Genomic DNA, 25,269 nt, shown 5'->3' on the forward strand with positions numbered 1-25,269 from the left:
ATTCAGACTGGAACTTAACACCATCCATCAGCTCTTCTGGATCTCCATCCTGCCAAGTGCACATCTTAGGACTCCTCAGACTCTATAATAGTGAGATGATTCCTTATAATAAATACATTACTAGTTCTCTTTCAATGTAAAACCCTGACTGATATACAGGATAAATAACAAACAAAACAAAACAAAAACAAAAAATTCTTAATCTGGACCAAAAATGTATATTGTTATGTGAGAGTAGCCAGGTTGAAAAACCTCTGGAAAAGGCAAAACTAGAGAGAAAGAAAATTCCTCAGTTATTGCCAAGGGGTCTGGAGGAAGAGAGGAGGATAAAAGAGGTGACACAATCTTTTAAGGGCAGAGACATTGTTCTGTATGACAGTGTAATGCTGTTTCCTTGACACTATGCATTTATCAAACCCCATGGAATTTTCAGAACACAGAGTGAACCTTACTGTATTCAAATAAGAAAAATCACATCATTTAAAAAGTTGAAAATCTCTAGAAGGAATGCAGACTCTGACAAAAGACTTTAACTGTATTACAAATGTATGAAACAACCTCACTGGAGCAGATAGTAGGAAAGTGGTTAACCTCATGGATTTTGGAAATCCATTGTAATCTGTAAGATTAAAAGTAAAAGGAATGAACCTAAACACTTTAAACTAGGTGATAAAGTTGTTTCTCAGAGTATATGAGTTAACAAACATGTTTCTGCTATGCATGTCTACTGGTATGGAACATTTAAATAAAGAGATGGTGGATGATTGGAATGGGATTTCTTACTATTGGAATGACAGGTTACAGATAAACAAAGGAAGGTTAGAAAGACCTATGTGTTAATGGAGTAGAGTTAGAGACAACTGCATAAACTTATGTTTAGTTTAATATAGATACAGGTGGTTGCATACATAAATATTTATAGATATGGGCATATACAGATATTAGTGTACACATATGTATTTCCTTGCTCTGATAGAAAAGAAGGCCTAGAAGCATCAACACAACAGTAATGAGCACACATAAAATCAATGTTTTGGTTTCTACTACTATTCTCTAATAACAGGACCCAGACTCCTTAAAGAAATAGCTGATTCTAAGACTGCAGAAGAAAATATACAAGATAAATCTGAATTATCTTGAAATGCCATTTAAGTATGAAAGTGGTCAAATAAGCACACAAACTTACACCCACTGAAGTATGTCAAAGAGACAAAGGAACCATCTAGAAGAGCCCTTAGTGTCCACAGCTGGCCAAATTTGTATAAAGTAGTATTGGATTATAGCCCAAAGTATAAAGTAAATATCCATGAGTCCATACTGATATAAATAAATATTGAATAAGCTAATTAACAGGGAGTAGATATGAATTTCTTACATAGAAGAATTTCAAATAATTTATGGAGCTACTTTTCCCTCAAGGAGACAGGGCATAAATTCCCACCGCTTAAGACAAGGCTGTGAACAGTGACTTACTTCCAATGAGTACAGTTTAGAAAATGGCACCTTTATATCAGATAAACCTGACAGATGCGGGTGATCAAGGTCAATACCCCAAATGATAAATCGTGTTGACAGTATGTACCCAAAACAATATAATTAACAAAGTACTTTGTCTCTGAGGTCTTCCTCCAATAACCCATCACTCCTGTCCACCTGTGGTAAAACCATCAGACAAATTCCAATGAAGGAGGTCCTACTGAATAATTGAATGGTGTGCCTTAAAACTGTCAAGGTCAATTCTGGCGGAGAAAAGATGGTGGCATGAGTAGTGTGGTGGAAATCTCCTCCCCAAACCACATATATTATGAAAACACAGCAAATTCAACTATTCCTAAAAGAGTGATTGCAAGTAACAGTACACCAGCCAGTCTACATCTGGGAGAAGTAAATATCTCACAGAAAAGGGTAAGGTAAAAAGCTGTGACTCAGCAGGACCCGAGCACTCCCCCAACCCCAGCTCAGTGGCGCAAGGAAAAGAATCAGAGCAGGGAGGGAGTAGAAGCATAGGACTGCTAAATACCCAGCCCTAGAAATCTACTCTGGGAGCACAGACCCACACTGTATGGTGCTCTGGAAATTAGAGGGACTGAAAGCAAAGTCTGAGACGAAAATTGCGAACAGTTTCCCACAACAGGCTGTTCTGGAACAAAAGAAAAGCAGGTGCTTTAAGGGACCTCTCAACAGTCAGAGGGCTGTTATAGGGACAAGGGTTTAGGAGAAGGAACAGGTGGACAAAATTGTTCTGACTCACTCAGCCCAGCAGGCTGGGAACTCTCAGGAGCTTCAGGTGCTCTTTAACTCTGGTTGGCAAAGCAGCCCCAAGGCCCCTCACGTGACAAGCCCCCTGCCACTCCTTCCTCCACACTGGCACCTATGTGCAAACCGGCTGTCCCCGCCATTGCTGCAGACCAGGTGGAGAGCACCCCCATCTCCAGCAACTACAGAGCTTAATGCAGAGGCTTTTACCTGTGTGGCTGACCTGCCCAGACCCAGAGGCTGCTCCCTGCACATGGTTGACCGGAATAGACAGTGGAAACAGGTGCTGAGACCAGGAGCCACTACAGGCTTTGTTATCATGGTGGAACCGACACCACTTGCCTGCAACCCCCGCCATCACCCTAGGCCATTCCGAGGGCCAAGACCCATGGCAGTTTAGGGGATTAACCCAGAGGCCATTCCCTGAATGTGGTTAACCGGAACAGAGAATGGAGACAGGCATGGTGACCAGCAAGCAGGAAGGGACTTTGTCTTCCCAGCTGACATCCACGCCACTCAGTGTTGACCACTCCTGTTGCTCCAAGACTACGAAGAGGCAGAATAATGTTCAATCCAAAATCCCTCAAACACCAGAAAGAGGGCTCAGTGTGAGACTGAAATCACCAAGCTTCCTGAAAAAGAATTCAAAATAAAAGTAATGAGCATGCTAATGGAGCTTCAGAAAAATATTCAAGGCCTAAGGGATGAATTCAGGAGGGAGATAACTGAAATGAAACAATGGAGGGATTTAAAAGCAAATTAGGTGAGGTAGAGGAGGCAGTGAATGGAATAGAAATCAGAGAACGGGAATACAAAGAAGCTGACGCAGAGAGAGAAAAGAGTATCTCTAGGAATGAAAGAATATTCAGAGAACTGTGTGACCAATCCAAACAGAACAATATTTGCATTGTAGGGGTACCAGAAGAAGAAGAAAGAAAAAAAGGTATAGAAAGTGTCTGAAGAAGTAATTGCTAAAAACTTACCCAATCTGGGAAAGGAAATAGTCCCTCAGGCCATGATGTCCACAGATCTCCCAACACAAGGGACTCAAGAAGGACAACACCAAAACATATAATAATTAAAATGGCAAAGATCAAGGACAAGGACAGAGTATTAAAAGCAGCCAGAGAGAGAAAAAAGATCACCTACAAAGGAAAACCCATCAGGCTATCATCAGACTTCTCAGGAGAAACCTGACTTGCCAGAAGGGAGTAGCATGATATAGTAAATGTAATGAAGTAAAAGGGCCTCGAACCAAAAATACTCTACCCAGCAAGATTATCATTTATATTTGAAGGAGGGATTAAACAATTCCCAGATAAGTGAAAGTTGAGGAAATTTACCTCTCACAAACCATCTCTATAGTGTATTTTAGAGGGACTGCTCTAGGTGGAAGTCTTAGTCTAAATAGCTGTTATCAGACAAATTAAACCACAGCAAAGGAAGTAGACCAACTAAACACTAACTAATTGCAAAGTAAAATCAGCTACCCACAAGGTCAGTCAAGGGACACACAAAGTATAGAATATGACACCTAACATATAAAGACAGGAGAAGAAAGAAAAAGAAGGAAGAGAAAAAAGAATCATTAGATTGTGTTTATAATAGTGTGATAAGTGAGTTAAAGTAGACTGCTAGACAGTAAAGAAGTTGCCCTTGAACCTTTGGTAACCACAAATCTAAAGCCTGCAATGGCAATAAGTACATATCTATTAATAATCACCCTAAATGTATATGGACTGAATGCACCAATCAAAAGACACAGAGTTACAGAATGGACAAAAAAGCAAGACACATCTATGTGCTGCCTACAAGAGACTCAGTTCAAACCCAAAGATATACACAGACTAAAAATGAAGGGATGGAAAAAGTTATTTCATGCAAACAATAGGGAGAAAAACGCAGGTGTTGCAGTACTTGTATCAGACAAAATAGACTTCAAAACAAAGAAAGTCACAAGAGACAAAGAAGGTCATTACATAATGATAAAGGGGTCAGTCCAACAAGAGGGTATAACCATTATAAATATCTATGCACACAATAAAGGAGCATCTACATAAGTGAAACAAATACTAACACAATTAAAGGGGGAAATAAACTGCAATGCATTTGTTCTAGGAGACTTCAATCCTCCCCTCACTCCAAAGGACAGATCATCCAGACAGAAAATATGTAAGGAAAGAGAGGCACTGAAAAAAACACTAGAATAGATGAACCTAACAGACATCTATAAAACACTCCACCCAAAAGCAGTAGGATACACATTCTTTTCAAGAGTACATGGAACATTTTCAAGAATAGACCACATACTAGGCCACAAAAAGAGCCTCAGTAAATTTAAAAAGATTGAAATTGTACCAACCAACTTCTCAGATCACAAAAGTATGAAACTAGAAATAAATTGTACAAAGAAAATAAAAAGGCTCACAAACACATGGAGGCTTAACAACAAGCAACTAATATTCAATGGATCAATGACCAAATTAAAACAAACATCAAACAATATATGGACATAATTGAAAACAACCATGCAATGCCCCAACTTCTGTGGGATGTACCTAAGGCAGTTCTAAGAGGAAAGTATATAGCCATCCAGGCCTACTTAAAGAAGGAAGAACAATCCAAAATTAAGAGTCTAAATTCACAACTAATGAAACTGGAAAAAGAAGAACAAATGAGGCCCAAAGTCAGCAGAAGGAGGGACATAATAAAAATCAGAGAATAAATAAATAAAATTGAGAAGAATAAAACAATAGAAAAAATTAATGATACCAAGAGCTGGTTCTTTGAGAAAATAAAAAAAAACACATAATCCCCTAGCCAGACTTATCAAGAAAAAAGAGAATCTACACACATAAACAGAATCAGAAATGAGAAAGGAAAAATCACTACAGACACCACAGAAATGCAAAGAAGTATTATAGAATACTATGAAAAATTACATGCTAACAAACTGAATACCCTAGAAGAAATGGACAACTTTCTAGAAAAATACAACCTTCCAAGACTGACCCAGGAAGAAACAGAAAATATGAATATACCAATTACCAGCAATGAAATTGAATCTGTAATAAAAATACTACCCAAGAAAAAAACTCCTGAACCAGATGGCTTCACTGCTGAATTTTATCAGACATTTAGAGAAGACATAATACCCATTCTCCTTAAAGTTTTACAAAAAATAAAGAGGAGGGAATACTTTCAAACTCATTCTATGAAGCCAGCATCACTCTATTCCCAAAACCAGGCAAAGACAGCAGAAAAAAAGAAAACTATAGACCAATATCTATGCTGAATATAGATGTAAAAATACTCAACAAAATATTAGGAAACCAAATTCAAAAATACATCAAAAAGATCATACGTCATGATGAAGTAGGATTCACCCCAAGGATGCAAGAATGGTACAACATTTGAAAATCCATGAATATCATCCACCATATCAACAAAAAGAAGGACAAAAATCACATGACCATTTCCATAGTTGCTAAAAAGCATTTAAAATTCAACATCCATTCATGATAAAAACTCTCAATAAAGTGGGTATAAAGGGCAAGTACCTCAACAAAATACGGGCCATAAATGACAAACCCACAGCCAACATTATACTTAACAGCGAGAAGCTGAAAGCTTTTCCTTTAAGATTGGGAACAAGACAAGGATGCCCACTCTCCCCACTTTTATTCAACATAGTACTGGAGGTCGTAGCCATAGCAATCAGACAACACAAAGAAATAAAAGGCATCCAGATTGGTAAGGAAGAAGTTAAACTGTCACTGTTTGCAGATGATATGATATTGGACATAAAATACCCTAAAGAATACACTCCAAAACTACTAGAAATAATATCTGAATTCAGCAAAGTTGCAGGATACAAAATTAATACACAGAAATCTGTTGCATTCTTATACACTAATGGTGAACTATCAGAAAGAGAAATAAGGAAAACAATTCCCTTCACAATTGCATCAAAAAGAATAAAGTACCGAGGAATAAACCTAACAAGGAAGTGAAAGACCTATACTCTGAAAACTACAGGACACTCTTGAGATAAATTAAAGAGGACACTAATAAATGGAAATTCATCCCAAGTTTTTGGGTAGGAAGAATTAATATTATCAAAATGGCCATCCTGCCTAAAGCAATCTACAAATTCAATGCAATCCCTATGAAAATACCAATAGCATTTTTCAACAAACTGGAACTAGTAGTTCTAAAATTCATATGCAACCACAAAAGACCCCAAATAGCCAAGGAAATCATAAGAAGGAAGAATAAAGCAGGGCGGACTATCCTCCCCAACTTCACGCTCTATTACAAAGCTACAGTAATCAAGACAATTTGTTACTGGCACAAGAAAAGACCCATAGACCAAAGGAACAGACTAGAGAGTCCAGATTAACCCAACCATATATGGTGAATTAATAAATGATAAAGGAGTCATGGATAAACAATGAGGAAATGACAGCCTCTTCAACAACTGGTGTTGGCAAAACTGGAGAGCTACATGTAAGAGAATGAAACTGGATTACTGTCTAACTCCATACACAAAAGTAAACTTGAAATGGATCAAAGACCTGCATGTAAGTCATGAAATCTTAAAACTCTTAGAAGAAAACATAGGCAAAACTCTCTTAAATATAAACATGAGCAACTTTTTCATGAATATATCTCCCTGGGCAAGGGAAGCAAATGTAAAAATGAACAAGTGGGACTATATCAAACTAAAAAGCTTCTACACAGCAAAGGACACCATCAGTAGAACAAAAAGGCATCCTACAGTATGGGAGAATATATTCATAAATGACATAATCTGATAAGGGGTTGACATCCAAGACATATAAAGATCTCATATGTCTCAACAAACAAAAATCAAATCATCCTATTAAAAAATGGGCAGAGAATCTGAACAGACATGTCTCCAAAGAAGAAATTCAGATGGCCAACAGACACATGAAAAGATGCTCCACATTGCTAATTATCAGGGAAATGCAAATTAAAACCACAATGAGGTATCATATTACACTAGTTAGGATGGCCAATATTCAGAAGACAACATCAAATGCTGGGGAGGATAAAGGGGAACCCTCCTGTACTGCTGTTCAGAATGTAAATTATTTTAACCACTGTGGAAAGCAGTATGGAGGTTCCTCAAAAAACTAAAAATAGAAATACCATTTTATCCAGGAATTCCACTCCTACGAATTTACCCTAAGAATACAGGATCCCAGATTCAGAAAGACATATGCACCCCTAAGTTTATCGCAGCACTGTTTACAGTAGTCAAGAAATGGAAGCAACCTAAGTGTCTATCAGTAGATGAATGGATAAAGAAGATGTGGTACATATACACAATCGATACTACTCAGCCATAAGAAGAAAATTAATCCTACCATTTGCAACAACATGGATGGAACTAGAGCTTATTACGCTCAGTGAAATAAGCAAGGCAGAGAAAGAAAAGTATCAAATGATTTCACTCATCTGTGGAGTATAACAACAAAGCAAAAAGTGAAGGAGCAAAACAGCAGCAGACTCACAGAACCCAAGAATGGACTAACAGTTACCAAAGGTAAAGAGACTGGGGAGGGTGGGTGGGAAGGGAGGGATTAGGTGATATGGAGGCGGGGCACAGGAAAGGCAGCATAGAACAGAGAAGACAAGTAGTGGCTGTATAGCATCTTATTATGCTGATGGACAGTGACTGTAATGGGGTATGTGGTGGGGACTTGATAATGGGGGGAATCTAGTAACCACAATGTTGCTCATGTAATTGTATATCAATGATACCTTAATTAAAAAAAAAACTGTGAAAGTCACCAAAAGCCAGGAAGTCTGAGAAACTCCCACAGCCTAGAGTATCCTAAAGAGACTTGACAACTCAATGTCATGTAGAATCTTGGATGGGATTCTTGAACAGAGTAAGGGCATTCAGAGATGTTAAGGAAATATGAGTAAATTATGGGCTTTAGTTAATAGTAATGCATCATCATTGATTCGCCATTGTAACAGTTGTACCATAGTAATGTGAGTATTTATCATAGGGGCAACTGGGTGTGGGGCATATGGGAACTCTCTGTACTATCTTCTCAATTTTTTTTGTGAATCTAAAACCATTCTACAACATAAAGTCTGTTAAAAATTAAAAGAAAATTTATTGACAGATTAACAGTGTGAAATTCTCAATGTCCACAGCCTTTAACACTGGTTGAAAATTGTGCATGTAACAGTTTATGCGTGGCATCAGTTTCAGAGTGTCAATACGTGACTCAAATATTAAGTATACAACTGTCCTTTGAAAGTCACTTGAGCACTATGCTCCTTGGATTTCTTATCTGTAAAAATTTATGGACTTTAATTTATTTCAAATAAAATGATATATGAAATGCATGCTAAATGGGATGATAAACGAAGTTGTTAGTAATGTTCCTAGCATGTAGCACTATTAGTTCCTTCTTTTATTAAATGCAGTTAAGGACTAATGCTTTACAAGGTGTTATACCACAGAGATGGCAGCATATGCAGGAGCCACACTACCTCCGTTCAAATCCTTATTCTGTCAGTTACTAGCTATGCACTTGGGCAGGTTAGTTAAACATTTTGGGCTTCATATCACTACCTTAAAGAAGTAATAATAGTAGTAAATATACCATATAATGTACCTGAAGATGATTTAAAGAGTTAATATACCCCAAACACATAAAAAGTTATTTGATATTTAATGAGCTTTTTTTAAAAACTCACTCTTTACTATCACTATTACTGATGCGTCTAAGGAAGGATACAGTTGGCATAGACTTGCTACATTTTATGATGAAGATCCCTCTCATTCTTTGCTCTTACCATTTACCTACTCATCTTCATTTTGTAAATCTTCCCTTTTCCTTTTTCTGCTTTATTTGGAAACATCACCCTATAAAGTTTAGAGTTTTGGTCCATATGCAGTATATTTTTCCTGCCTACTGTCATAAACTTGAGATCTAGAAAAGAGTACAGTATCATGGAATATAACATATTTTCAAGTATTTGACTTTTGTGAAGAAATGAGAAGTCCTGAAATTTTGAAAACACAAAAGGATTTTACATCACCAGTTTAGAAAAGATTTTATATCACCAATTTCTACCTATCCTCATTGACTAATTCCAATACACAGAAATATTCCAAAGACAGAGATCTCAGAAACACTAGACATATTTGTCCTGTCACACATTTTGAATCTGGGCTCCCAGAGAGTTCCTCTGGTAGAAACCCCTTCCCAGGAAGAACAGGTGCCACATTATTGTAATAATTTATACTTTCTTTATGGAAAAACAGAGTTAGGAGTCTGAGCAAAGAAGGATGCCACTCAATGTACTGTATTTTTTCTTTCTCCCTTAAGCTCACATCTTTAAATAGATAAGAAAAAAAAAAACTGAGGACAGAGAAGGCAAAGAATAAATTACTGATAATTTACACAATGCTTCCCCATTCAAAGGTTCATATACCATGACCAACTGTGACTTACCCTGGATGCAACATAAAAATGATCAGCAGATACACGAAAAGGTACTCATCATGACTAATTATCAGGGAAATGAGAACCAAAACCACAGTGTGGTATTACCTCACACCTGTGAGAATGGATATCATCAAAAGGAGAAAAAGATGAGTGTTGGTGAGGGTGTGGAGGAAGTGGAACACTTGTATACTGTTGGTAGGGATATAGACTTTGCAGCAACCATGTAAAACAGTATGGCAGTTCCTCAAAAAATTAAAAACAGAACTTTCTTATGATCCAGCAATCCCCTCTCTGAGTTTATATCCAAAGGAGATGAAATCAGGATCTTAGTGAGAGATCTATTCTCTCGTGTTCACTGCAGCATTATTTGAAATAGCCAAGATATGGAAACAAACTAATGTTCATCCATGGATGAATGGATCAAGAAAATGTGGTTTATGTATTTACACAATGCAATATTATTCTTAAGAAAAGGAAATTCTGGCATTTTTAACGTGAGTGAATGTGGAGGACATTATACTAAGTGAAATAAGCCAAACGAAGACAAGACGTGCCTGATCTCACTTACATATGGAAACTAAAATAGCTAAACTCATAGACAGATAGTAGAATGGTGGTCGCCTGTGGCTGGGGAATGGAGGAGAAGGGAATATGGGGATAGGTTGGTAAAGGGTACAAAGTTTGCTATGTATGCTGAATAAACTGTCGAGCTCTAATGTTCAGCATGGTGACTAGAGTTAACAATACTGTATTGTACATTTAAAATTTGTTAAGAGAGTAGATTTTGGGTTCTTTCCACAAAAAAAGAGAAAAACAAAACAAAATGGTAACTAGGTGAGGTGATGGATATATTAATTAACTTGATTGTGGTGATGATTTCACACATCAAATGATGATATAATCAAAACATCAAGTAGTACATCTTGAACATATACAGCTTTTATTTGTCAATTATACCTCAATAAAGGTGGAAAAATAAAAAATAAAAGTGATAAAACTGTATTCCCAATTGTTCAAAGAAAGGATATGGAAGAAAGAAATTTATTATCATATGTTTTAGGCAAGAAAATGCAAAAAAAATGAACATCAGTTGTAGCTAAGCTGGGCCCAAAAATCAAGGAAAGAAGATAATCCCTTCAGCCATTACTCTGTACATTAGAAAATAGTTTTACAGTGCTTGTCAAACTTATAGTAACGCATTTCAAATACATTTTTTCCTCTCGAATAGTTTGAAGGAATAAATTAAAATTTAGTTTTCAACACTGAAGTCTTGACGTGCAATATCAATCTAGAAAGATAAGATCTATTTATTTTATATGTTTGCTTACTGACATAGTTTGTTCAATGCTGTTCAATCAACTAGAAGCACAACAGATTTTACTGATACTCTTGTCAAACAAATAATTGCACAGATATATAGTGCACTAGTTGTTTTTTCTGAGTATATTGAAATTTTAAAGTCATTTGTCGTAAAATATAATCTTTGAAACTTTACTGATTATCATTTTGAATTATGGAATGTGTAATTTGACTTCAGTTTAGGAATTGTCAAACTTTACCTTACAAAGACTATTATTCTAATCCCTGTCTCTTCCCCACAAGCTGTTATTATGTTTTCTTCCTAGTGTTTTGTTTTGGTAAGTATTCAACAAACAATTGCAATTATTTCATATTTAGGGGTGGGAAAATCCAACAATATAGAAACCACATATAATTGTTTCCTGCATCAGAAAGATTTTAAATCTTGGCTTTGTGCTGTGAAGCTGATTTGCAGCAAAATACCAACAGTGGTTACATTTTTTTTAATATTAGAAAAAATTTAAGCAAGAGATACTTGTTCACAGGCAGGCAGGCTGTGTGTAGAAATCAATCTAAATGTCCAGTTCAGAGCCGTGTTTTTAAAAAGGTATTTTGCAGGATTCCTAATGGCATGAATGTTCTCCTGTTAGATGAATACAAAAATGCCTCTGTCATTTAGACCATGAACAATCCAGTCACTTGAACTGAATTGTGCATGATTACCAGCTTTCTTCAAATCTCTCAGTGCTTTATTTAAAATGAAAATACTTTTCCAAAAGAAAATATCTGAGTCATTTTATTTTTCTCAAAGTTATTCAGGATGACTTTAATGAGAAAGTAAGAGTGAGAGTGATTAGAATCTGTGAAATGTCTTACATTCGTTACTGACCTTTCTTTGGTTGGTAGAGTAAGAATTTCAGGAAAGTCAATCACTCTCCAGATACAAAGGAGTAAAAATATCAAGGTCTGATGTACATTAAATTACTTTTGTTACATCAAGACTAAGTGTAATGAATGTATAGTTACTTTAAGTGTTATCACTATTGTTTGAGGGTTTGATTCACATGTGAAGCTATGCATTATTCCATTGAATATGCCATATTTTACTAAAACTGATACATTTCCTTACATAATTTTGGGATAGACAGACAGATGGACATATATATATATATATATATATATATATATATATATATATATTTTTTGCTTAATAATCTATGAAAAGTTTTCATAAGGAATTCATATGAGGGATAGTTTATCATTACTAAAATATACACAAAACCTTCTTTGCAGTTAATGCTCTCTCATCCAGCCAGGCTCCAAATTATCTCTAATTTCTCCTTTACCTCTGGGTACACTTAATCACTAAGTCTTTTGATTCTGCATTTAAAAAGTTCTCAAAAGGTGCATCTAGTGAAACTTCCCATGTTTACCAGTAACATCATTATTATAGTTCTTTGTGTGGACAGGTTCATTATATGCAAATTAAAGAAAAAAATGTTTAACCAAACAGTTTGGATGAAAAGGTTTAGAGTGCTAAATACTAAACATTTGAGAACCACAGGCTTTGGCTTCTGTTTTAACAATTTCCTGAACTAATGGAGAAATATATACCAAATTTCCTGCTAATCTGTCTAAGTCCCATGGTTCTGCCAAAAATATTCATGGACCTGAGAAACCTTCCTTTCCTTGCTCAGCTGGCAACCATCTGATGACATTCGGTGGCCTACAGAAGCCTATCTCCAAGTCCCATTCCACTCTCTAGCCTACAGGCACCTTTGTGTGGTCTAATGATTTTAAAGTGGATAGAAGTATGTTCATTTCTATATATGGCCACTTGATTACACTAGATAGTTATACAATCTAAAGCCTGGAATCAAAGCATGAGGAGAATTGCATGAGTTTTCAATATCACTTCTTAACATGATCACTTAGGAGTAGTTAATTATTCAGGGTAACAAATCTAAATTTGATTCTGCTTCTTGATAGCTTCTTTGGAAACCTACAATAAAAAGTTACACGTTTATCTGTAAGTTTCTATCTGAAAGAAAGAAAACCACAAAGGTTTTTGGTCCTATAAAATAGTAAAAAATTTTGTATCTATTAGCAAACTCATTTCAGCATTTCTTGATTGACTATATAAATCTGTATTCCTCAAAGTTTTTAGTAAACCAGCTTTATTATTTAACTGGTTCCCTAATGATTTAATGTGTTGAATAACATCACTGACACATATTCAGTCTATATTTGATGAAAGCCATCAAATTTTTGAAATTTGAAAATTATTCTAATAGAATAAAACTTTTATACTGCCAAAACATTAGTAATAGCACCTACTTAGATACAATGCCAGAGTAGTTCTGGGCTTACCCTGTAAGAGGAAATTCTCTTGAAAGAACATGAATTTAGATTGAAGAACATTGATCTTAAAAATGTCTTTATCTGGACACAAGAAAAATCACCCTCATCCCAGAATCCAATTATTTAATCTATATTAAATTATTAAACATTCATTAACTATCCAAAAATGAATGTATGTTTATTAACCTATCAACAAAACAATATTTGTAATTATTCTAAGTTTTGACCTAGAAAATTTTGTCACCGGATCATAAATAAGTTTCTTTTCTTGAGTTCAAAATCAATTTTGTAATACGACTTTTCATGTTTCCTTGATAATTTAAATGTCAGTAATCCTTGTCTACATCTTAAATCCATTAATTTCTATCAGAGTAAATATTGCAAAAGAAAGTTGAGAGACCAAACTAAGATAAAGTAACAGATGTTTTATTGAATATGCCTGCTCAATGCTTCCACTGTTATTTTTGAAAGTATAATTGAAGAAATTTCAAATAGTCAGTAAAGCAAACAAGACTAATTTCTGTTGTGGTATCTCAAATACTCTGCCTCTGGCGATCAGGAAAAAAACAAAAACTGTTCTCTACAACTATTTTTATTCTGGCTCCAATTGTCCAGCCCTGCCTAACTCATTTTCTATGTAATCCTGTTTTAAATGTCTGTGGTATATAGCAGCTCTTGTTAAACCTACATATTTTTTTATAGTTTTATTTCAGACTGTGTGGTTTTTCAAGTAAAGTCCCAGTAAAAGTGGACATGGTGTAACACTGTTTCCCAGAAGCATCAGATGTTTATCACAAGAAAAGTCAGAGGAGATTTGAAGCTATAGGTTTAGAATTTTTTAAGAACTGTAGTCTGGGTTTTAAGGCCAAGAATAATTCATTATTTTAATTTTATTTGAGAAAAGCCATTAAAACACATACATATACACAACTTATTTTCTAAAATATTTTCAAAATTTCTTAAAATTTATGTTTCAATCATATGTAAAAAGATAATGATAGATATTAAGAATCACACAGGAGCAAATATGAATGCCTATGTGTAAGTGTGTTTTTTCCCCCACTCCCTTTTTCAAATATCATTTTAATTCTTGATAAAATAACTGCAGTTTGGTGGTATGAACTTGTGATTCTTTTGATATTAAGAAGCAATGATGTATCAATGACACTTGTAATCAATCTCTGATATACCAAAAGGGTCTGTTTAAAATAAAATAAAGACCGTGAATCATATTTAGAAGAGATTTAGGAGCCAATGTTTTTAAATAATATATTTCAGATTCCTCCAGCTACCTCTATTTTACCCACTTTTTTACCCACCACAGTTAGGCTCCTGAGAAGAATCAAGTACAGAGGAAGTTGTGGACAAAAGTAATGTCTTTACTCTTAGAGAATTTGCCATGAATCTTTTTCTTTGTTACTTTGCTAGACTTGGGGAGGAAAGCTAAGGAGACACAAAATGTCTGTTTTCTTATCTACCTCTCTCCTAGACCCAGATCTCGAAGCCAGCCGTTATGAATACATGCCTTGTGTCCTCATCTCTGAGCCCCATTCTGATCTCTGAAATGTTACAATGATTTATTATTATTTTTATATGTAAAAATCCTAACACAGGTCAAATGAGAGAGAAAAAGAGAAGGGGGTGGGGGTAAAAAACAACCCAGATCAACCCAGATCATTCAAACCTTAAAAGCCTACCCCTAAAATTCTTAATACTTAAGACAAAGCTTAGATTTAAAAGCAATACTTAAAAACATGGTATAAGGCTTGGGCTATACTAATTCTCTCATATCCCAGAGAAATGATACCCAAATGTTTTGCCTGAGGGTGTGACACTGTTATATTTTCCACTTTCTTATATTTTCCTATATGTAATGACTCAGATCTTTCCCTTCTGGGCAGCCTTATACCTCACTCCATATTTTCACCCACTGAAAGACCTTGAAAATGATCAGCCTCTCCCAATCCCAGAATTTATGTTGAGTGCAGTAACACAAGGGACAATGTCCTTTAGAATAAATAAGTCATTTTGAAATGATTCTTACCTACGCTTTGATCCTTGTTTTCTTTTGCCAGTATAGATTTTTCAGAAAACAAGATTGTTTAAAGCAGAATCATATATAAGTTAATGATCTGACATTCAATATATTTAGAAATTGATCTAACTGTTAAAACAGAAATGTAAAACCCTTCCTTTTAAAAATTTATATTTTATTTCTTTATTTCTGGCCTTAGATACTATGCCAAGCCACTGTTAAATAACAAATTACATGGCAATTACCATCAACTTTATTAGCAATAACTTTCTACATAAACAGCTGACACTCCACAGCTACCGTGTGCATCTTAACATCATCTTAGGTTTCTCTCCACCTGGAAAATGTCAATAAATTTTCACAAAACATTTTGTATATATTTTTCATTCAAAAAGCAGAGGAAGAATTGTAGGTGATCTGAAATAAATGAATGGTCACCTGTCACAAAAAAAGCCTCTGAAAAACTTCAACAAATATTTCACATTCAGTTGGACTGAGAGAGATATTTACTGATTTACATGAATTGCAACACACTCTTTTTAATGGTTTGAATTTTAAATATTTGATAACATACTTTGGCCCAAATTTAACCTTTCTAAGAGCAGGGAATGGCTCAGAGCACTTTCCCTTAAGAAGAACATATTAGGAAGAGCATTTGTTGGAGACCTTGCACCCCTCTTAGCTGTTACACTACTACTGACATTCCATTTGGCTATTAACATAAATTGTATGTCCATTTCTACCAGGAGATTCTGCCAGTTAAAGGTTATTTGCCCTTTTCCCTAATACAGGCAGTCTCTCCTTTTGATGGGTTTTTGATGGCTATGAATTCATTTCCTCCTCCAGAGATCAGACATCTGGTGAGTTGTAACTGGAGTTGGTTGATTTTAAGTATCACAGAAGTTGATCTCTTTTTGGTCTGGACCTTTGACTATCCCAGTCACTTAGGCTTTGCAAATTGTCTTACTGAAGGCTCTGACTAGGACAACTAGCTTTCTTATGTCAATGCTTCTGACTGCCTCAATCCCTCTTGGATACCCTGATGTACTTTTTCTTCCATATTTTGCTATATTCAATTATTTGTTTAATCAACAAATATCTGGGGAAAATCCCTATGGACCAAAAGTATGTTTCTGATAGGCTGCTGTTTGTCATTACACATGATGTGCTAAGTGTTGGGTGACTTTCTCACCAGATTTCTAGGAACTAGCATGACAAGTTCCTGACAAATGCTTGACCCGCTTTCCTTCTGTTACTGGGAACCTGGCCACTCCCTGGACACTTAAAAGACAGGCTTTTCTTGTTCTTGTCTGGCAGGGGCCCATCTGAGGCTTTCACCTCCAAAGCTTAAAGGCTTTGGTGGAGAGTCAAATCAGACTCTAACTTCAGGGCACATATCAATGGAAGACAGTGGCCTAGAAATGTGCTTGAATGCAGCAGCCACATAGGCACTCTCATTATTCTTATGCTGCAAGCCTGTCATCTAGGGTAGAAAGCAAACCTTAGACAAAACTCAAGGACACAAACAGAAACTTGTAGGAGCTAATCATGAGGTGTTATCTAGACAAATACCCCTGGGGGTTCTTTCAACTTCTTTTCCTTTTACTGAATTCAGAAAAGTGTATAAAGTTAGTAGAGATGGTGTTAATTAAACTTCTAGCTAATGCCAGACCACCAAGGAAACAGAGTGGCCCAGAGGAAGGAATTAAAATGTGGATAAGGAACAAAACTGGCTTAGCAATAGATGACTCAAATCAACACAATCAGATAAATGCAAATGATTTTATTTAGCAGAAGAAAGGCCAGTGAAAATCAAAGATGAAAAGGGGCTCACTACATCTGACCAGAGTGTGTTTCTTATGTGTGGAAGACACAAAGTAATGAATTTACAACCTGTAAGTAAATACCATCACTATTTTTTTCCCAGTCTTCCAGAGATGAATGCTGCATTTATTCAGTTACTCATCTATTCTCTTAAGACATATTCATTGAAAACCTATTAAGCATCAGGTACAGTGATACTTCTTGGGAAGGAAATGAGTAAGAGGTCACAATAGAGTGTTTATGTCAGAAATGAGCACAGGATTACAATACAGTGGATAAATACAACAGAGATAAAGATAAGATACTGGGAGGTCAGAGGAGAAGGAAGGCATCTCATTCTTGGCAAGTCAAGGATGGCTTCACAGCTGAAGAGATATATAGACTGTCTTATGGGATGTGTTTGTGTGTTCTACATGTAAAAAAAAATGACAAGTATAGTCAGAGCTCCCTGTAATTTTTATGTAATACATGTGATAGAATTTGGCAGGAATAAGAAAAAACCCTTGGGATTCAAAGATCCTTATATGCCTTTTAGACTGTTTAAAATGGCATCTGACTTCTGATAAAAGAATTATTAAATTTATAATAAAAATACACAACTCAACAAAGTATAATCAATGCTATAAATAAGTACTTCATAGAAAATCAAACACAAATACACATATTGAAAGGTACTAAATTTTAAACATAATTAAATGCAAATTCTGAGTGATTAAATATATCACAAAATCAAACTTCCTAAGGTTTTTGCTTAAATAGTACCTTCTCAGAGAGGTTTTCCTCAATCCATTTAAAAGTAACATGCCACAACTTCCCATCCATTTAAGCTGCTTTATTTTTCCTTTGGAGCATTTATACAGAACTTACCATTAGTTCCCATTCTATTTTATTGTATTTTTTTATTGTTTTTCTCCTGAAGCTCCATGAGGACTTTAGTATTTTAATTGCCACTGCAAAATGGTGCCCAGCAACCTATAAGCACTCTCAAAGTGTTTGTTGGGTGAATAAAACACATATTCAAATTATGAGACAGCATTTCTCACTAATAAAATTGACAAAAATTCAGAATAACAGCAATGATGTCAACTGTTGAAGTGAAATATGTGCTTACACAATTAATGAAAGTGTAATTTGAAAGAACTGGGATTTGAATTTTATTTGTCAAAATTAAGACATACAGCCTCCATAAAAACATTCCTTCCAATATATTTGTACAAATGAGATTTAAAAGTATGTTAAAATCCTAAAAGTTTAAGTATCATTATAGTATCCAAATACAACTAAAATATCCTTCCATATAGGAAGAGAAATATAAACTAGAGAATATATCCTAAAAAATATTGCAAAGCCATTAAAAAGAGTAAGATAGATATCAATAAAACAGATTCTAATATTAACAAAAATGCAAATGGGAAAATAGCATGTATTGTGTATTATCAGTGAAAAAGTTATATAACTTAAGAACATAAAGATGGCAATGTTTTATAACTAAAACAGTTTCCTTTTGGGTAAATGATGTGCCTACATATATCATATCTGGGCTAGACCACAAAAAATATGGTATAAAAACCCAGTCTAGGAGTGACCTTGGAAGTCCCAGCTTCTCCCTGTTTCATTTGTGCCTCAGGATTACTAGTATTTTTTGAATTATTTGTATAGGATAAAATATCTGAGTCTAGTGAGTTTGACTTGACAATCTTACCCTTTTTGTAATCTATGTTATTCAGGTATATATGCCAATCAAGTGTGTACTGGTGTGTGTGTGCATGTGTGTGTGTTGTATGTACGTGTGCATTTAAAATATCTTTGGAAAGATTCATGAAAAACTCTTAAAAGTGATTATATGTAGGGAGTTTGACCCTAATGCAAATTGTGAGGAGGACATTTTCTTTTGCTTGTACTCTAGTGTTTTATGTGTTTAAAAGGGTTTGAATTGAATTTGCAGTAATAATAATAATAGCATAACCAAAGGCAGTTAGAAAATATATTCTGAAGCAAGTGTATACTCAGCAAAGAAACAACTATCAAACAGAGTGTGTATTAAATTTGCATTTTAGAAAAAAAATCTTGTGAATGAACTTGAGTATGATGTAGAGATGTGAGACAGTGGCAGTAGCAACACTATTTAACAAACTGGTCTGATCACCTACACAATATGAGAAGGAATTCAGACTATATGGTAAGAGATAGAGGAAATGGACTTAATGAGTTAGAAATGAAAGATGTTAATGGACTGGGTACAGAGCATGAAAACAAAGAAAATACTAAGAACAACTTTTACATTTTTAGATTGGGAGACAATGAGATTTATTCAGTAATTCAGCAAAATGCAGAATTTTAGATAGTCTTACCAGTTGCCTGGAGAAGAGGCAAATCTCCCAGAAGTAAAACTAGAACAGAAAAGCTTCAGTGCTGAGATGGAGCTACGGGTCAAAGAAGATAGAGTTCAACTGACTGTTCAGAGGCTGTCTGCGGGAGGAGCAGTAATAATCAAAATTATGTAAACCCCAGGTTAAATTAGAGCAAGAGGTATTTAAAGGACAATAGTAGGTTAACCAGAGCTTATCATTGAATAGCTTACTCTCAGAGCAAAAATCTTGAATATATATTATTTCTAAATACTACTACTACTACTACTACTACTATTATTATTAATAATATAATCACTTGCTATATACAAAATTTATATGATTACTAGTAACACAGTCATTTTATAGATGGAAAATTGAGGCTCCCAGCAAGTATTATGTAATCTAGAAGCAAAATTGCTGAGTGGTTGAGCTGAATTTGAACTTAATCAGTTAAAATCAAAATCCCACACTCTTAACAGTTTTATTCATGTCTGTTTTGGGATTCAGGGTCATTCTGGATGCCTTCAGATGATACTGAAATATTTTTATCATCTTTAAGGATAAGCCATTCTGAGTATTCAGGGACTGGTTTGAGAATCAGTGTTCTTTCAGGATCTCATTTAGATCCAAACCCAAAATGGATCAGTTTAAAGAGGATTACATTACTGTTGTCTTCAAATTTGATTCTTTATTCCTTTCATTCAAGATTCAGATGCCACCAAGAAACCTCAGGTTAGCAAACAACACCTGTGATAAGGACATGTGACAAGTCACACAATCATTCAACAGGGAGGTGAAATGGGACATGGTGCTAATAAGGTTCATTTGAAACATGCAGTTTACAGTGATAGGGAAACCTCTAGGTTGTTCTTGCTAATGAGAGAAATAGTAGACTGTATTGTAAATTTTTGCCAATATACCTTTTTCGAACTAATGCCAATATTTTGCCCTCCTTTGATCTTATCCCACTGTCAGTTCATATTTTTTTACCTTGAAACTCATGGTTTTATTTTGTTCTGTCTCATTTTAATTAGCCTAGCATTGACTTCAGTTCCTATTATTGATATTAAGTAATCTGGGATATGAATGAGATTAAAGTGAAGTTTCCAGAAGTGTTCTATACATGAGAACTTACTGCTAGAGGTAGATATGAATAGGGGGACTGAGACACCTTTGAATCCAGCTAAGTTACTAGAACTCTGAATCTAGTATAGTTACCTGGGCCTCTACTAACAACTAAAAGGAATTAATTTTCCATTTACAGCATAGCATCAGGAAGTGTGTATCTTGTTTTATGTAATATCATTTAAATTAGATTATGGACCTCTGTTTGCAGGGGGGTTCTGGTCTTCCTTCTTGAGTTTAAGAGTTTGAGTTTAATAAAGATGAAGATAAATCTACAAAACCTCTTACGACAGGGTTAATGTAGCAGCAGATATTTTTAAAGATGGATTTGGTGGTTAACTTGAGCTTGCAAAATGGAGCAAAATTATCAGATCTCCAGAAATGTGAATTTACATTTGCTTTAGTAACCATCTAAGTAACCTAACTGGTTAACCTAGTTAACTAGACTCTAGCTCAGAGGTAACACAACTACAACATCTGATTATTCATAATGTAGTGATATAATTTTTTAATAATATGCTGAAGAATATTTTGATAGCTAGCTGTGAACTTCATTAGGAAAAATTTATGAAGTGTTTTATTCATTCACTTTAGAATGATGAGATGACACCCAGTTGAGTCAAAATGCAAAAGAGGCACATGGCATTATCTCAGATGAAAGGTTATGTTTTATTTAGAAAAGCCCCATTGAACTCAAATGTGATGGTGTCATAACTGATAGGAAATTACCCTATTAGAATGATTTATGATAATTATGGCAATTCAAATTGTTTTTAAATGAGGCTTTTGGGGGTTCACATTCAGTGTCTTTTCTAATTTTAGAGACATTTAAAGTAGAAAAATAATATAGGAAATGAAGAATGAAAATTTCCTACATATGACTGATTTTTGTGTTTCAAGTCTATCAAGTATATATAAATTTGGGAGTAGAAAATATGTATAAAATTGGAATATTTTTAGATTTCAAAAAAGCTGTATCAAAAAAAAAGATTGCTTCAGTTGAGATGATAGAATAGTCAAATGACCTTATGCATGGAATTTTCTGTCTTCTGTGCCTGATTTTTAAGGATGGGAATCTTAACTAATGGTAGAAAGAAAGGTAGAGGTTGGCATATTGCTTGCCATAAATAGGGCACCGTGTCATAAAACTCACTGTGTTAAAGGTAACACCATGTGTTATTTATTAAAAAACATATACAAACACATGATCTATTGATTTTATTGCCCAACTTTATGTATCATTGAGAGATGTATGAAACTGAGATGTTTTAATGTTAAGGGTTATATAAAAAGTATTATTTAAATAAAAAAATAGAAAAATAGAGAAACCTTTTGCAATGTTTGGATATAGCTTTTGAAAAAAAAAATCACAGAATCCTAACTCTGAGACCTGAAAATTAAATTATTGCTAAAATACTAATTTTGTAGATATTGTTAGGGATTCAAGTATCAGTGACATTAACTGAAATAAGGAATGAATACAAAGATATATCTATTAACTTTTACTTATGAAAAAAATACACCATTTTTCTTCCTTGGACAAGGTTACTTTGTTCCTTATAAGAGGCGGACAAGATAAAACAAAAAAAGGAAGAAATTAACAAACAAAATCGCTGACATTAATTTCTTAGCGCTTCAAGATTCCATCCACCGATTTTCATCCCCCAATAAAACAAATGACAGGTCCTAAAATGATGGAATAGCCTAATAGCTTGCATCTTTGGACTCTGGTCTCTTTCTACCTAATTTATCCCCATTATGGCTTTCCAAACAATTATTCTGAAATGCCATTTAGAGTATATTAATTATATGGTTAAAATAATTAAGTAATAAAATATTTAGTAACCATCTAAATTTAATAAAATAAATACTCAACATTGATAGGATGAAACCAAACTTCTTTTCTGGACTAAAATATGTTATCATGAAATGGCCAGCTTCTGCTCACATAATTATTTTCACCTCTTGCCACTAATCCATCTCATTCAATAGGACAGAAAACCCCTAATATTTAAATGTGGGTACCTACCCCTTAGACTGTCTTTCTTGCTTTGAGGTCCTACTTATCCTTCAACGTCTTCCTTTTCAGGCTGGCTTAGAATACCTGCCCCAATTATCAGTTTCTCTTGTGTTAACATAGGACATGTTGTATTTTTCTTCTAGTACAGAATTTTACATTTTTAAAAATTCAGCCATCTCTCTCTTTTTTAAGTACTCATCAAGGGCAAAGACTGGCTTCTTTCACCGCTGTGTTTCTATTAATCAGCAAAATGACTGGCTTTAATAGGTGTTTAATAAATCTTGAATTAATTAATCTGAAATGGTCACATACTTAAATTCTCTAACAAAAATTTCATGTAAGTCATTTCCCCAGAACTTACATAAAACTTGAAAAAGTACTTTATTTAGTCATTGAAATTGTGATGAAAATGACTGCTTTTTATTACAAGATGTTTCCTAAGCTTTCTCATGAGTTCCCAGGAAAAAACAAAAAAAGGGAAAGATTTTTATCCAACTGTTACACAGTTTTATCTTTATTACTGTTTATTGTTTGAAAACGTGTACATATTTATAGTTTTCATTATAATAAAATGATACATGAGCAAGGCAAAACATTTTAAATAAGTACCAAAAATAGTGATATGAAATGGTACTTTTTCCTTTCTTCAAACTTTTGTCATACTACTTAAGGGCGCAAAGAGAGGCTACTGTTCTATTTTTCTTTTTGCAGACACATAATATCAACTATTATATGCCTATTTCCCAACCTAAAACTGATACATTCTTTCTGAGATGTAAAATAGGAATTTAGTTTTTGTTTCCATAGTATAAGCATGTAAAATATTTATAAATATCATTAACAATATGTAACTATAACAAATTGATCACTGTTGGGACAATTGGAGCAACTTGTTCTGTGGAGAATATATATGATTCTGAATTACTACACTGGTAACTTCTAAAGGAAAATTTCCAAAACAGTGAGGCCTAATATATACTCTATTTTCATACTTAATCAATTGCTCAAATATTATGTTTTAACTTGCTTCATAATTTGACTTCTGCTTTCTTGTTGTTTTGTTTCTTTCCTGGAGAAAGTGAGTGAGTGTGTGTGTGTGTGTGTAGTTTTTCCTTGCTAAGAGATAAAAACATTTCTTCACACCTCACCTCACTTCTACCTCATCCCATCTCACTTAGGGTGAAAGACTTATCTGGATTAGTCACATACAAGGACACTGTATAAGGACATCAAACATGGTAGACAAAGTATTCAGTGCGCACACAAGATACCTTAGAGCGTAGCTCCGTTTTCATACTTTTCTCTCAACTGCTCAGTAAGCCACTTTTCACATCTGTAGTCTTAGGAATCTCCTTTCCAGACATTGAAATAACTCTCTCTCTTATATATTATTCAGTTCATTACTTATGGGGTGTCTCTTGTTTGGTCATGCCTCAGAGTTTATTGGTAAAATCTGAGATTTGGGTTTAGTCTTCTGGGAAGGTGGCCAGGTAAAGATTCCCAGGCTATGCAAAAGGAAGTTACTCCACAATGCAACTGTACACCTCTGAATTATATGTTAATATTCAGGTCACATAATTTGCACTCCCTTGGATTTCCCTTGTGAATCTTAAGGAGAAGAAAAGATGTTGGAGATGAACAAATTTGGGATACACAGACCCCCCCAATTACCCAGCAAACAATGATATCCTTCTGAACTCCATTTTTGTCAACTTGCAAAATACCTCTAAGTAGAAAATACATTTAGTCACCACTCCAGTCACCATACCAATCTGTACACATACTGGGAAAATAATTTCACTTTTCAAGTTCCAAATGATGGTGTCATCATTTGCTGGGATAAAATATTATTGGTAAAGCTCTCTAGATATAACATAATACATCTGTCACAGGAAACAGGGGAAAGGTATAGATATGTATCTCTATCTATGTTCTATAAATAAAGGATGTTATAATAAATCTAAGCTAAAAGGAATGACAAATACAAAGAAATGTGGATCTCAGAGAAAAATACCAGTAAAGAGAGCAAAGAAAGTAGAAGGAAGAATAAAAGCAAAATCCTCTGGCTCTTGTTTTTCTACCAGCACAGTTCACCTTAACTTTAATGTCTTTTATTCTTTTACTCATTTTTGAGGATCAAGACTCTTGAAACTTTGATTCAAGAATTCAAATATTAAGTTATATAGGAGATAGAAAATGCTTTGAAATATAATAAACTGGCATCTAATTTTATAAAGCCCTTGCTCCCCTCTTACAGAGAGTACTACAACTTTCCAACACTAACACCAACCTTCTTAATCAGAAGTGAATAAGTGTGTATATCTGTGTGTGTGCTTGAGCTATTTGCGTCTGTGTGTGTTTTTAATAAAAATGTCATTGGCCTTGAATAAGGAAAATAGATAAAGAGCAAATTAAAGAGGATTCAAGAACCAGTCAACATGGAGTAATTCCAGTTCAAGTTTACTTTCTGACTAATTTCAATTAATATTTGTGGACAAG

The sequence above is a fragment of the Manis pentadactyla genome, chromosome 2 (assembly GCF_030020395.1).
Source record: "Manis pentadactyla isolate mManPen7 chromosome 2, mManPen7.hap1, whole genome shotgun sequence".
In the NCBI taxonomy this organism is placed as follows: Eukaryota; Metazoa; Chordata; class Mammalia; order Pholidota; family Manidae; genus Manis; species Manis pentadactyla.